The sequence below is a fragment of the Macrotis lagotis genome, chromosome 1, assembly GCF_037893015.1.
Source record: "Macrotis lagotis isolate mMagLag1 chromosome 1, bilby.v1.9.chrom.fasta, whole genome shotgun sequence".
Lineage (NCBI taxonomy): Eukaryota > Metazoa > Chordata > Mammalia > Peramelemorphia > Peramelidae > Macrotis > Macrotis lagotis.
The window spans coordinates 137,835,877-137,850,017 of record NC_133658.1 but is presented as its reverse complement, the minus strand read 5'-3'; the positions used below and the strand labels follow the sequence as shown (position 1 = coordinate 137,850,017).

The 14,141-nt window shown below is 35.6% G+C and overlaps 1 long non-coding RNA gene across 1 annotated transcript in view; it reads left to right on the top strand.

Annotated features, from left to right (window-relative positions):
- The window catches only part of LOC141503497 (uncharacterized), a 220,689-nt gene extending 206,991 nt beyond the window's left edge, over positions 1 to 13,698 (top strand). Inside the window, exon 3 of the long non-coding RNA XR_012472863.1 lies at positions 9,519 to 13,698. This is a non-coding gene — a long non-coding RNA (uncharacterized LOC141503497). The remainder of the gene's footprint in view (positions 1 to 9,518) is intronic.
- Positions 13,699 to 14,141: the final 443 nt, after the last annotated feature.

Below are 14,141 nucleotides of genomic sequence, written 5' to 3'. Positions count from 1 at the left end.
AAATATCATTGAAAGAAATGGAAGAACATTATATGAACACTACTGAATAACTCTGACATGTAGATCTAAGGACAATGTATAGGACTTATTGTAGGGTGAGCAACATATAAAGTGAAAACCCAGGTTAATTCAGGTGAGATTGATTGGGAAATTGGAAAAGAGAAGAAAGATCTTTATCCTCTGAAACAAGTCCCATTGGAGGAATTATAGGGAACTAGAGGGGAAAGGATCATAACTAGTAAATTAGATCAAAGTTCAGTATTTAACAAATTGGTCATTTTAGAGATGCTGGAGACAGTGTAAAGAAGATAATGTGTATGTATGGAGCGGTAGAGTGATGGTAACCCAGTGATGTGGAGTGGAAGAGGGGAGTTGTCAGATAAATTGAAGGCAGAGGTGAGGTTAATGCATCATGGGAATTAATGCAGTCATAGTATAACGGATGCAAAGAGAGAACAGGTCATAAATTGCTTCAAGGGAATAAGAGGGCAGTAGGGGGCCCACACTGAGTCACTGAATAATAGTTTCCAAGCATCTGCTGCACAATATGTTTTGAACTTTTTTCGGAGCCCTGTTGAACAGCTCACTTGTCACTTGGCATGAGGAAGAGATGACAGGATCTGCCAGAAACATTCAAGAAGACTTTTATTTTTTTTTCCTCTGGGTAGGTTAGAAACCAGCTGTTCTTGGCATGCTGATATTTTAACAAATGACTTGATCTCAGTGTTCTCGATTTACCTTGAATTTTAATATTTCATATACAACAAGTTGAAAAAGAAACTTGCCACTAGCAGCAAGGTGTTGTACTAAGATGAGGTTGGCAAATGGATTTACTCATGCAACAATAAGTTACTTAAAAGAATGAGGCCTATCAGCTCATTTCCCTCCTCTAGCTACTTATCCCCCACCCATAGCATTTTTTTTGCCTGATTTATTTTCTACACTGTGAAGGGATAGTGACTAAAGCTACAGTTTCATTTGTATAAGAAACTTCTGGGTGAGAAAACACCCTCTTCCAACTCAGATTATGCAGATTTTCTGCAAGGTTTTTATAATATTTGATAGTTGCCTAGAACATGAAGAGATTCGATGATTTCCTTGAAGTCACTTATCTTCTATTTATCAGAAGCAACAGTTGACCCCAGAACTACCCAGATATGGGACTGCTATTACTTTATTCCTAATGTAGGGAGTGGGAAAAATTTTGTGCCTTAAAAGATTGTTAGATAGAAGGGTCAGAGAACAATGTTTGCCTGTGTTTGAGTCTAGACTGTCATTTATTGTCATTTGGTCAAGTTACCTCAAGCATTTGGGCACTTAATTACCGCACCCATAGAATGAAAGTATAAAAACTGATTCAATCTCAGATCCTATTAAATTTTGTGTATCAATGAAATATATACCATAGACTGAGAGGTTGAGACAAAAATAATTTTTGTCCTTGGTAACTGAAATCAGTGGATATATGATTCTATTTTTTGGATAATGGGAGAATATGACATATAACCTTACTCTCATCTCTTCTACTCCATATCTCTTCTGCCATCTCTGCACCAGAAACTCATACAAGTCAGTTGGTTTCAAAGTACAATCCTTGACCTGGTGGATGTTAAGGGTACATGTACTACTGATATTATTTATAAAATCTTATAAATGGTAAAAATCAGCTTTACCAGAGACAGCTAGTCTATATCTAATCACTTTTAGATTAAAAAAAGTAAATTCATTGCAACTTTTAAACTTATTATCTGACTTCCACATGCCCAACAATTAATTTTTTTTCCTTTCACAGTCTACATTTTATCCAAAATGTTTGACTAAGTAGTTTTTGAAATTGACATAATATTTTCCTATTTCTTTGCCTCTGTTGAAGCAAATAGTGATGATAATAGCTTTCCTTGGCTTATGTTTTTCATTTGCCTCTTAAATTCCTTTTCTTCCTTTGATCTTCAGCTCAAGTGCTACCTCCTATGTAATCTGGATGGTCTTGGTTGGTTGTTACTCTCTTACTGCTTTCTTATTCCTTTGAAACAAGTTATGGGCTATTTTTCTTTGTATCAATTATATGATGACTCATGATGTCTCAAAGATGTGAGAGCATTATCTCTGTGTAAATATTGTCTTCCATTCATTAGACTGGAAATGCCTTGAACAGAGAGACCACTTCATTTTTGTCTTTGCTTTCATGTCTAGAACAGTGCCTTATATAAAGAGTACTTAAGAAACATTTGCTAAATTGGATCAGATTGGATTGATAGCCTTTCTACTCTCTCCCCATTTTTAGCGTCTTCAGCTCTGCATAACTTTTACTTTGGAGATTACAATCTAATATAAGGACCAAGGACAGTTCTTAGCTCTGACCATTCCATTCACAGCCCTCCTTATAGACATATGAAAATGTTTTAAAGCTACTTTCCATGAAAGTCTTTTTCGGTGTGTCCCATCAATGGCACATAGTTTTGAAGGTTACAATAGCAATTCTTAAACTTTTTCAAGTCATCCCAAGCTAGAAAGGTTTTGAGTACAACTTTAATGATTTTGTGTATCCTCTCAGGGACTCATAGGTCCTACCATACTAAAGAACATTACACTGTACTTAAAGGCATTTTATGCTAACTTACTAATGGATTCATTTCAGGAGGGATCATTTTTCCTTATTTCCTCATTCAGAGTCAAGTCATATTGAAAGAGGCAGCTAGGTGGCTTAGTGGATAGAGCACTGGCCTTGTAGTCAGGAGAATGGAAGTTCGAATCTAGCCTCAGACACTTGAACACTACTAGTTGTGTGACCTTGGAAAAGTTGCTTAATTCTTATTTCCTTGCATTCAGGGCCATCTCCAATCATCCTGACCCTATCTGACCACTGGACCCAGATAACTCTGTAGGAGAAAGTGGGTCTGGTGATTTAGCACAGCACCCTCCCCCACTCAAATCCAATTCATGTGCCTTCCCTGATGACACGGTCTTCATCATTTTCATCATACTGAAAAAGACTTAAGCAATAATACTAACATCCTTGTAAGGGTGTGGATTTCTATACCACATATACTAAATACACAAAATAGTCTTTGTTTTAGGGATGATTAGCAGTGCCTGCTTAGTAGGTAACAGGGACCTTGTCTTAACTATTTTTTGTATCTACTAGTCAATAAGAATTTATCAAGTCCTACTATGTGCTAAACTCTGAGCATACAAAGAAAGGCAAAAGATAATCTACTTCCATTGAGGAGCTTATTTGGTAGAAGAGAAAGCATTTGAGCAAATACATACAGGCAAATTATATACAGTGATCAGTATCAGATAATCAATAACTGAAGGCATTAATTTCAAGAAGTGTTCTAAGATACATGAGCCCCTATGACTAGACTGCTTATCCCAAAGCCCAACCACAATATGAGAAAGTTTTGTAGATTAACCATATTCAAAGATTCAAATCCATATGTGATCTTGCCAGTATAAGATTTCACTACAGTAATGAAAATGGAAAATCATTCATGCCTAACTATCTGTAGTGATTCTTACCCTTGATATTTGTCCAAGGAAGTCTCTCCGATTCTCTAGACACAGAGGGGACCAAGAGTTCACTCTCATTCCTCACTCTTGACATGTGAAAAGAGCTAATTTCTCTTTTTCATGTCTTTGAAGAAATCATTCTTTAAGGTCATATATTACAGCTTACTCACACACTCACCATGCACCTTTCCATCACTCTTTGTGCTTTGCAAGACTTTATTTTTTTTCAGCAATAGCAGTGTTTCAAGTTTAACTGCCATATAGAACACAGTTAGTAAAATGTTTGCATTGAAAAGTTAGCTTGTGCTATTAGAAGAAATATTGGATCAATAAATGTGTTCTGTGTTAGAATGTTAAGGAACAGCTAGGTAACACAGAGGAAAAATTGCCTGGTCTGGAATCAGGAAGACTCATGTTTCTGAGATCAAATCTAGCCTCAGACACCAGCTATGTGAACCTGGGCAAGACACAGCCTCATTTGCTTGTTTCCTTATATGTAAAATGGGCTGGAAGAGGAAATTGCAGACCATTTTAATATCTTTGCCAAAAAAAAAAAAAACTTAAATGAAGTTAGACACAATTGAAAATGACTGAACAATAATTAGAATGTGAGTTCCTCAAGGGCAGGGATTGCTTTTGCCTTTTTTAACATATCCCCATCAATTAGGAGAACATCTGACATATAGTAAGCATTTTATAAGTGCTTTTCTTACTGATTTTGCAACTTTTCCAAAGTAATTAGCCCACTCTCCTCCTTCTTTTACCTTTGGTCTCTGCTCATAATCCATTTATATTTTCTGGGTTTTTGTGATGAATGCAATCAATGTCATCCATAACCATTTTCAGGGAATCTCTTTTCAATTTAGACTCTTCTCTGTATATCCTCTAGAACAAGAAATTCTTTTTTTTCCAAGTCCTCCAAATTTTATGCTTCACTTAATTGTGAGGCTTAAATTTCTTGCTATATCTTTAAAGAAATAGAAATATCTTGATAAATGGATGGGAAATAACTTGTTTTAAAAGATACTGTAGGGGGGCATTTTGTTCTACTAAGATGAATTTTTCTTGTAATCCAGAAACAAGGACCAAAATGCAGTCTTACATGATATACATTGTAAGTGTCAAACTCAAGTAGAAATGAGGTTACTAAACCATACACATGAATTTCTGTGGCCAAAATTGACTTAAAAACAACATAACATTATATATATATATATATATATATATATATATATATATATATATATATATATATATAGGTATTTATGTTTTGTTTTATTTTATTTTGTTAAATATTTCCCAATTAAATTTCATTTGGTTTGGAACTCTTGAATGGCATGTTGTAACCTCCTATAAACATCTTTCATTCTGTCATTTTAGGATGAAGATAATGTTCATTATTGAATATTCTTAGCAAAAGCTTACTGGATCCCTACAAAACCTTTGTTGAGGATGTTACCAGTTTGTGTATAGAAAATCTTAATGTCCCTCAATAACCTCATTGAAAATGTCATTACTTTGGGTATTAAAGGCTCTCAAAGAGCTATTGTGCATATGAGAGAATAGATATATAGGTTGGAAATTTTTGTTATTTTGTTGCTTATTTTTTGGATTCAATGAGGTCTGAGATTCCTTTTCACTGCCTCCACCTCATTGTCTTCTTCACCTCTCTTAGACATAGCCTAAATTGAGCCCTTATGTCCTTCATGATTAGATTTCTTCCAGGATGGGTCTCCTTTATATGGAATTGATTCCATTTGACTATTTTTTCTCATCTTCAATCTCTTTAATGATATTTCTATTTTTCATTCATATGAATCACAGGAATTGTGATGTTAGGATCCAAGTATAATGGTTCCAATACCTTTATTGGAGAAAAACTTTTTTGTAATAATTTTTGCAAATCTTTTCCATTTTTTTTGTAGTCTTCTTTCTGTTTTCACCCTTAGGATAACTTTTCTTAGATGGAGAGCTTATTATTTTCTTTAGACTGATTTTGCTCTCCTCTGCTTTTTGCTGCTTTGAGATAATATTATCCATAATCATCTCTCATTCATTTGTATGATATTTACAAAAAGAATATTTATATCCAGGGCAGCTAGGTGGTGCAGTGGATAGAGCACAGGCCCTGGAGTCAGGAGTACCTGAGTTCAAATCCGATCTCAGACACTTAATAATTACTTATCTGGGTGGCCTTGGGCAAGCTAATTGCCTTGCAAAAACACAAAGAATATATATACAAACACAATGATGTATTTGGCAACCATTTCTTTCTAGCATATAAGTCAAATATTAGCTAAGGTATTTTGTGCAATTTTTTGCTCTCCTTGTTATAGTAATTAATTTACATTGGTTTAACTTCAGGAAGAAATTATTGTAGTAAAGACTGATATAATTTCATGAAAAGAGATTTATAATGTAATAAATATATCTTAGAGACAAATAACTTACAGGCAAAACCACATGATTTTTATCAAGAAGGAATGGTTTATTTATTCAGGTGTACCATTCAGAGACCTTCAACAAGTAATACTCTATATGCTGCATCTATCTTCCTTCCCTACCTGCATTATAAAAAAAGTTATATAACAGGTTGAAAAATCCTTGAGGACAGAAATACTATTTTACACATCTTTTTTTTTTCTATCTCCATACTTAATATGGCATGCCACATATAATTAAACAATTTTCCCCATCTTAAGTTCATTTTCCAAATAGTTGCCAAAGTGATATTTCTAAATAAAATTTGACTATGGCATGATGATGATGATGTTCGTCCTTTGTTCTGTAGAAAGACAATGACACCAGAGAAGTGATGCCAAGGAATGCATGTAAATTGGATATGACTGAGGAGTAATGGGCTAAGGCACAAGCCTCACTTTCTCCTCAGCATTCTTCTGGGTCCAGTGACCAGATATGAATCAGGACTGGAGATGGCCTTGGATGCCAGGCAATCAGGATTAAGTAGTTTGCCTAAGGTCACATAACAAGCAAATGTCTGAAACTAAATTTGAATTCAGGCCCTCCTTACTTCAGGACTGTGCTTTTACCCACTGTGCTTTCTGGTATGTCAACACATGTTTAATAAAATATAATTGTTCCCTATAGCCTCTGGTAGCAAATAGTCTATGTTGTTGTTGTTGTTGTTGAATTTTGTCCAATATTCTCAGAGGATCAGTGACAAAATAGGGTGACATCTTGACGAATTCAAATGAGACAGAGTTGTGCAGTCATTACACTCACTCTTTCCTTCAGAGTCATCAAAGTCAAGTGACAAAACAAAGTCAAGATGACTGGCTATGACACAGGATTCAGGGGGTGAACTTGATCTTTATAAATTAGATCTTTCCCAGGTCTCACTTTATCCAGGGTAATGCCCAGAAAGAGGGCAGTGACTAATGGCTAGGTAAGAATTAAAACTAAAGGTAGACCAATCCTATTTGTCATGTCAAGTCATTTGTAACCTGGCTCCAACCTATCTTTCCAGCTTCATTGTTTTGTTGTTTACTCCATTCATTCTATGACGCAGCCACAGTAGAAATTTTGTTGTTTTCCATTCATGATATACCATCTCCCATATATTCACACCATGTATTCCCTTCCTTTTCAATTCTCTTTCCTTTTCTGATAATCTGTGTCCAGGTAAGTAATAAAGCAAGGTGGTACAATGAATAAAATGCTAGGCTTGGAGTCAGGAAAACCTGAATTTAAATTTGACTTCAGATGTTTGCTAGTTATGTGAGTCTGGGCAAGTCACCTCATGTGTAAAATGGGGATAATAGCAGCATCTTCCTACTAGGGTTATTTGTGCAGTTAAAATGAGATATTTGTAAGCCTTAAAGTACTATCTAAATGAGAGCTATTAGTGCCTTGCCTCAACATTTCATTGGATTTATTTTAGACCTCTAGCCCAATATCTATATATATATATCTAGCATCTATTGATCATCTACTTATCCTATCATTTTTTTAATCTCTCCATTCCTACACATTTACTTTCATTTGTAAATATTGTCTTCACTTAGGCAGTAATCTGTTTAAGGTATGGAATTTATTTGTGTCTGTTTTTCCCCAGAGCATAGCACAGTGACTAGTACATAGTAAGTAATCTCTTAAAAAAGCTACTCACATCTCTAAGTTTTGGTTTCCTCCATTATAAAATGATACAATTGAAGTGACATGGGTGTGTGGAATCTTAATTTGAGTTGGCAGAAAAAGAATTGAATGTCAAGTCAGACATCATGGGTTTACCTTTCAGCTTTTCTGCTTACTACTTATTATACCTTGGGTAATTCACTTTTCCCACCTTGGGCCTCAATTTACTCATCTGCATAATTTGAAAATCAAAATACTCCCTACATTATCCTTTAGCATTAATATTTTTTGATTAGATGATGTGAGATCACTTCCAGCTCCAATATGCTACCAAAATAACCTCTTTTCCTCTGGTCTCAGCTAGGTAATTTGACAAATTATAGCAACAACTGTTTTTTTAGAGTTTCTTCAACTAACTTTCCTTAAATGAGCAACAAACATTTTCAAATCCTGACCCTGATGTTATTACCTGTATGACCTTGGCAAATGAATTTATCTCTCAATTTACTCATATGTAATACAATGAAAACATTAAATTAGCTTCCCCTCCAAGGAATCCTCTTGTTTCAACATTCTATAATTCTAGGAAATATTGGGAACAGTCCAAGGGAAGTCTCTGAAAATGTTTTTATTAAGCTTTACCTTTCTTGGGCCTTCCTTTATTGTGCTCTGACCAAAAGGAATATAAAATTTGATCACTGAAATTTGGTAAAATATCTTGCTGTTTTTCAATTCTCAAATCACTCATTGTTTGGGTTCTGATTGACTAAGAGTGAATGAAATAGCAATTGTTTTTCCTTTGATAAAAAATTTTGATCGTCTTTCCTCTCCAGATTCATCATCATTATCTTCATCATCCTCATCCTCATCTTCATCACCATTATCATGGTCATTACTGTTGATATTATTGTTGCTATTTTGAATAGGTTAAAGTCCCATCTCTGCCTCATTTCTTTTTTAATTACTTTAATCATTGCCTCAGTCAAACTGATTGCTATTAATGATTCATTCTTAAAAAAAATCTCGATCTCCTTTGACACTGAGGTCCATCTTGAGTTATCCTGATCCCTATCTGGCAACTGGACCCATAGGATTCAGGAGGAGAAAGTCATACTGTTGACTTTGCACATACCCCTCATTTAAATCCAATTAACTTGTATTTCACAGTGTCACATCCTGGATATCATTGTCTTCTTTAAGAATAAAATATAAACAATAACAAGAAGTTTCAAAGACCCCAATTACCTTGCCTTTTTAAATATTATATTTTAGAGTACATCATCAACACCTTATTATGGTTAGTTAAATGATTTGTCCTTGCATTGATTTCCCAAAATAATTTGAAGAAATTAAGTCTTCTACAAATTATCATGTCATAGAATTCTGATTTTGAAGCTAGAGCACCTATGTTCACATCTCACTTGTGATAGCATTTTTGTAACTTTGGTCATAACTCTACCTGACCTACTCCTACAGCTGTTTCTGAGTACCCTTAAATAGCTAGGGGGAAAAGTCAAAATGAGCATCTCACAATTTAAGCAAAGGGATTAGATGAGGGTAGAAGTGGCTTCTTCCCATAGGAGATTCTTCTGCCACAATCTGCTATTACTGTCATTGCAAGACATTTGTGCTGCTGAAGTATTAAGAATTATAGAGGTCCATGAGACCAGAACAGGAAAAAAAACAGTTCCTGGAAGTAAAAGAAATTATAATTTTTCATTTTTTTCTGGCCTCAGAAATGTGTACTGCTGATGTATATCTGCTTGGGAGTCAGGACATCTGTATTCTACTTCCAGCTCTGCCACCTTGGACAAGTCAGTTCTGAAAATGAGGCAGTAAAATCTTTAAAATTCTATCTATTTTAGACATTCTGTTATCTTCTGATGAATTTGTGTTTTTTTATTCCTCAGATCCATCCTGCAAGGTATCCTAAAGGAGAGTGGAAGGCCAAACTTGGGTAAGCAACTGTATAGATAAGGTAAACAAGAACTGAGGGCATCAGCCAATCCTTAACACAAGGAGCCAGCAGTGTCAGTGATTGAAATAAGGAATGATGTCTTAAGTTGATAAGATACTGGACATTTTGTTGTCTGTATAAAAAGCAGCCACATAAATAATAGAAAATGAAACATATTTGGTCAGTATAGAGTGGATGAAAGAGTTGCTCAAAATAATTGGAAACAATGGAATTAAGGCCTCCTTCCTTATGTGATTGCTGACTATTAGCATTGAAAAATCAGTGCTCTAGATGAATGGAAAGAGGAATGAATAAACAAAAATCTCCCATTCTATATAATAAAAAAGTGTGTGATGTTCCTAAGCAGTGGATCTCCACCAGACATACTAGCATAGCAGATCAGACCAGGCTAAATGTGTAGATATGTTGATGCCAGAAAGCATATTGAGTTGATTTCTTTATGTACATTTTTGAGCATCTGCTCCCTACAAATTTATCCCATATGACTTTACAAACAAAACCAAGAGCCTGCTGTGGTCATTAATCTTCAATTCCACTAAAGTCTGTCCAGCATGTTTATATGTTGGAGTGTGAGGGGTTGGATGAGTACTGTACTCCAAGCTCAACAGGAGTCAATGATGTGATGTAACAAACAGAAAAACAAACAAACAAAAACCTAATGATTTTCCTTTTTTAAACCAGACTGCATTGACAGAAACACAATGACCAGAACAAGGGTGGTGGGGATTATATGGTAATTTGTCAAGGTCAGAACATATCTGGCCATTTCAGGAGGCAAGGAGGGTGGTGAGGGGTCTAGGGACTATATAATCATTTAAATTAGTTATGTGAGCTGGGACTGTTTAGCTTAGGGGAAGGAAGACTTGGAAGGTGGGTATGATCACTATTGTTAACTATCTAGAAACTTTCCAGGTAAAAAAGATAGGTGTAATGACTAGTTAGTCAATGAGTTAATCAATGTTTATCATGTGTAAGAGATTGTTGAGGGTCACAGAGAGATAATTGCATGACTGGGAATGCCCTAGTGGCCCTCTTGTTCAGGCACACCCTTGGCCTAATTTCCTGGATCAAGTCTCTGGATCTTCTTATCTCTTCCTTATGTTTTGGCACTTCCACTAAGCTGATGATAGCAACATTGTATGAGAAGTACTAGCCTGAGGAAGTAAACTTTATCACCTGGTGTCCAGGAGCATGGATGCATTTATTTAATTTGCTAACTGGACAACAAGATGTGAATTGGGAGTAAACCAGGGACTAAGAGGATATTTAAGATCTGCCATTCTGTAAAATAAAGGGAGAACTGTCATCTTTGTCTTCTGTCTCTTCAGTGTTCCTCTGAGACAAGTATTATGAGTAACTTAGGCAGGGAAGCAACAATTATGTACTATGTGCTAAATATTGTGTCAGAGGGATTAAAAAGAAAGGTAAAAGAGACTTTGCCCTGGAAGTGTTCATATTATATTGGGTGAGACAACATGTAAATAACAATGGACAAATAAGTTATTGAATTTGATTTTTATGGGAAATTCTAGAGGGGAAAAACCTATCTCTACCAATGAGGAAATTCCTTTTACTAATTCAGGTTGATACCTTTTCTGCAATTAGTAGTCCTAAAGTTGTCTAAATCATGGAGAGATTAAGGATTATCTAGAGTCACACCAAAAGTCTATGTCTGTGGTAAAATTTGAACCCAAGTCTACCTTACTACAAAGTCAGTTAACTATTCACTTTACTATGTAGTCTGTCATAGCATATAAAAATGTATTTATTAATTTCCCTGCTCTCACAATTCCTTGTGCAAGGAACAAGTGGAAAAGGTTCATTTGGAGTCAATATAAGGTAATCCTTCATAAATTTTAGAACTGTTTAGAAAGATGGGGAATATGTCTAAAAGTTGAAGAAGCTTGCTTGGAAAGCAACTAAGATTCCATCATTGAAGATCTGTAAGTAGATTATAGGTGAAAGAGCTAGATTTGGACTAGATAGTATTTGATGGTTCTTTATATTCTGTAATTTTATGATTTTATGAATTCTACCTTTTTATCCTTAAGAATTAACTAATATCCAAGCTCTTCCAGGATCTTATGATATTCACCTTCTCTTTCTTGGTAGCAAATCTATTATACCATTTCCTGATCAATTCTTTGTCATATAGTTTGACTTCCAGCCCCAATTCTGATGAGAATTCCCAAAACTGTGCTCCTGGACTCTGATAATCTTTCCCTGTCTCACCATACCACTCTCCATTTGTCTTTTTTCTCCAATGCTACTCTTCTAAGAGTGCTATCTTCTTTTATTAGAGTGTAAGCATAGGCAGCTAGGTGGCACAATGGATAAAGCACTGGCCCTGGAGTCAGGAGCATCTGAGTTCAAATGTGACCCTCAGACATTTAATGATTACTTAGCTGTGTGACCTTGGGCAAGTCACTTAACCACATTGCCTTGCAAAAAAAAAAACACAAAAAACAGAAAAAGAATGTAAATTCCCTGAGGAAAGGACCTATAACTGCCTATCACTTAGCAATAGTACCATACATTTAGTAAATCCTTAATTATTATTTTTAATTCACCCACAACACTCTAAATCCCTTCCTAATGAATATAGCAAAAGAAATCTCTCCTTTCTTTGACTATTATTATATTTCTTGTCTACACAAATGATCTGGAAATTTGCATGTGCCTTACTTTCCAATATTACTTATTAGTAGGACCTCAGCTACTTGTAATTCAACTCTTTGGCCACTTCCTTTAAAACAACCAAATAATTAAACAAACAAGAAAAAACATACAGACAAGAAACAAGAAGAAAGATAGGAGGAGGGGAACAATCAAGTCCATCCACACTAAGATCAGAACCACTTCTGGAAGTGAGGATGCATTAGGTTGCCTAAAGAGGGATGAACCAGTACAGGATAGAAAAGAGACAGGTTAAGACTTTGGATTCTATCAGTAATGGTATCAAGCCCTTAAGTGACCTCTACACTACCAGCCTGAGCTCTGAAAAAAAAATAATAAAAAGATGAAAGGAAAAAATGAAAAAGAAAAACAGACATAAACATGTAATGGGTAAAATAATTTAGAGCAATTTACTGCAAGACCACATAGTCCTACACATCTCTAGATGTATAGGCTTCACTATATGAAAATTGAAATTGATTTTATTAATAATATTCATAAGCCATCATGAAATAGTTAAAGTTTATTCAGTAGAGTGTGGTATGAAAAACAGAGGAGCCCCTAATACAATTCAGAAAGATTTCTATCTTAAATGTCTATTATAAACAAATGTTATATCAAGGGGTAAACAACTTTCCAGATACTTCAATTAGTATAAATCATTTGCTGAAAGTAAATGAGAAAATATTTTCTCTATATTTGTATATATAATTTTAAGGGTCCTACTAAGGTAAGACCCTGGAAGACTGGAAAAAAATCTAAATTTCTACAGCCTTTAATTAGGAGGTACAGTGCCTAGGGTACTGGACCTGCAATTTGGAAAATTTCTAACGCTTTCTGATCTTGGATCTCTCCCTCCCTACCCCAGATTCTGTCCTCGACCCACTTTTCTTCTCCCTCTATACTACTTCATTTGGTGATCTTAACTATCATATATATTCTGATGATTCTCAAATATACCTATTCTCCCCCAATTTCTCTGATGACCTTCAATCTTGCATTTCCAACTGCCTTTCACTGAATGTCTAAAAGACATCTTAAACTCAGTATAGCCAAAACAGAATTCATTATCTTTCCCCTTAAAATCTCTACCCACCTTTTCATTTCATGATTACCATAGGGGACAATATCATCCTCCAACCTCCTCGGGTTCACAACCTAGAAGTCATCCTGGACTGCTCATTATTTCTTACCCAGGAGCCCCACAGTCCATCTGAGCTGTTGTCAAGTCCTGTTTATTTCAGCTTTGGAGCACTTCTCAAATATATGCCCTTCTATCCTCCAACACTGTCACCATCTGATGTGGGCCCTCATCACCTCACATTTAGATTTTCACAATAGCCTGTTGATGGATCTCCTGCTTCCAACCTCTCCCCACTCTAATCCATCCTTCATTCAACCAGCAGAATAATTTTCCTAAAAGGAAGATCTGATCTTGTCACACAAACCCTGTCAACCCCCCCCCCCCCCCCCGCAATAAACTCTAGTGACTCCCTATCATGTCCAGGTTCAAATACACATCTATTTGGCATTCAAAATATGTCAAAAACCTTGCCTCCTGCTACTTTCCTATATTACTCTCCACCTGCACTTTGATCTTGTGACATCCCTTCACAAGGAATAAGCTTCAGGATGGAATTTCTGGTCCTAGTCCAAACAGTTTCTGAGACAAGTACTAATCTGGCAGTCATGCTGCTTCTGGAAATGAAGAAGACAATGGTAAGACAAGGATGATGCAGGGTATCGTGTCTTCCCAAGGTTTTGCTTCCTTTTCTCTTGAGAAAACCTTGACTGGCATCCTTATGGAATAACAATTTGTCTTTCTCAGGACTGACTGACTCACATATGTTCTACTGCTATGCAAATGGGACCTTTCCTC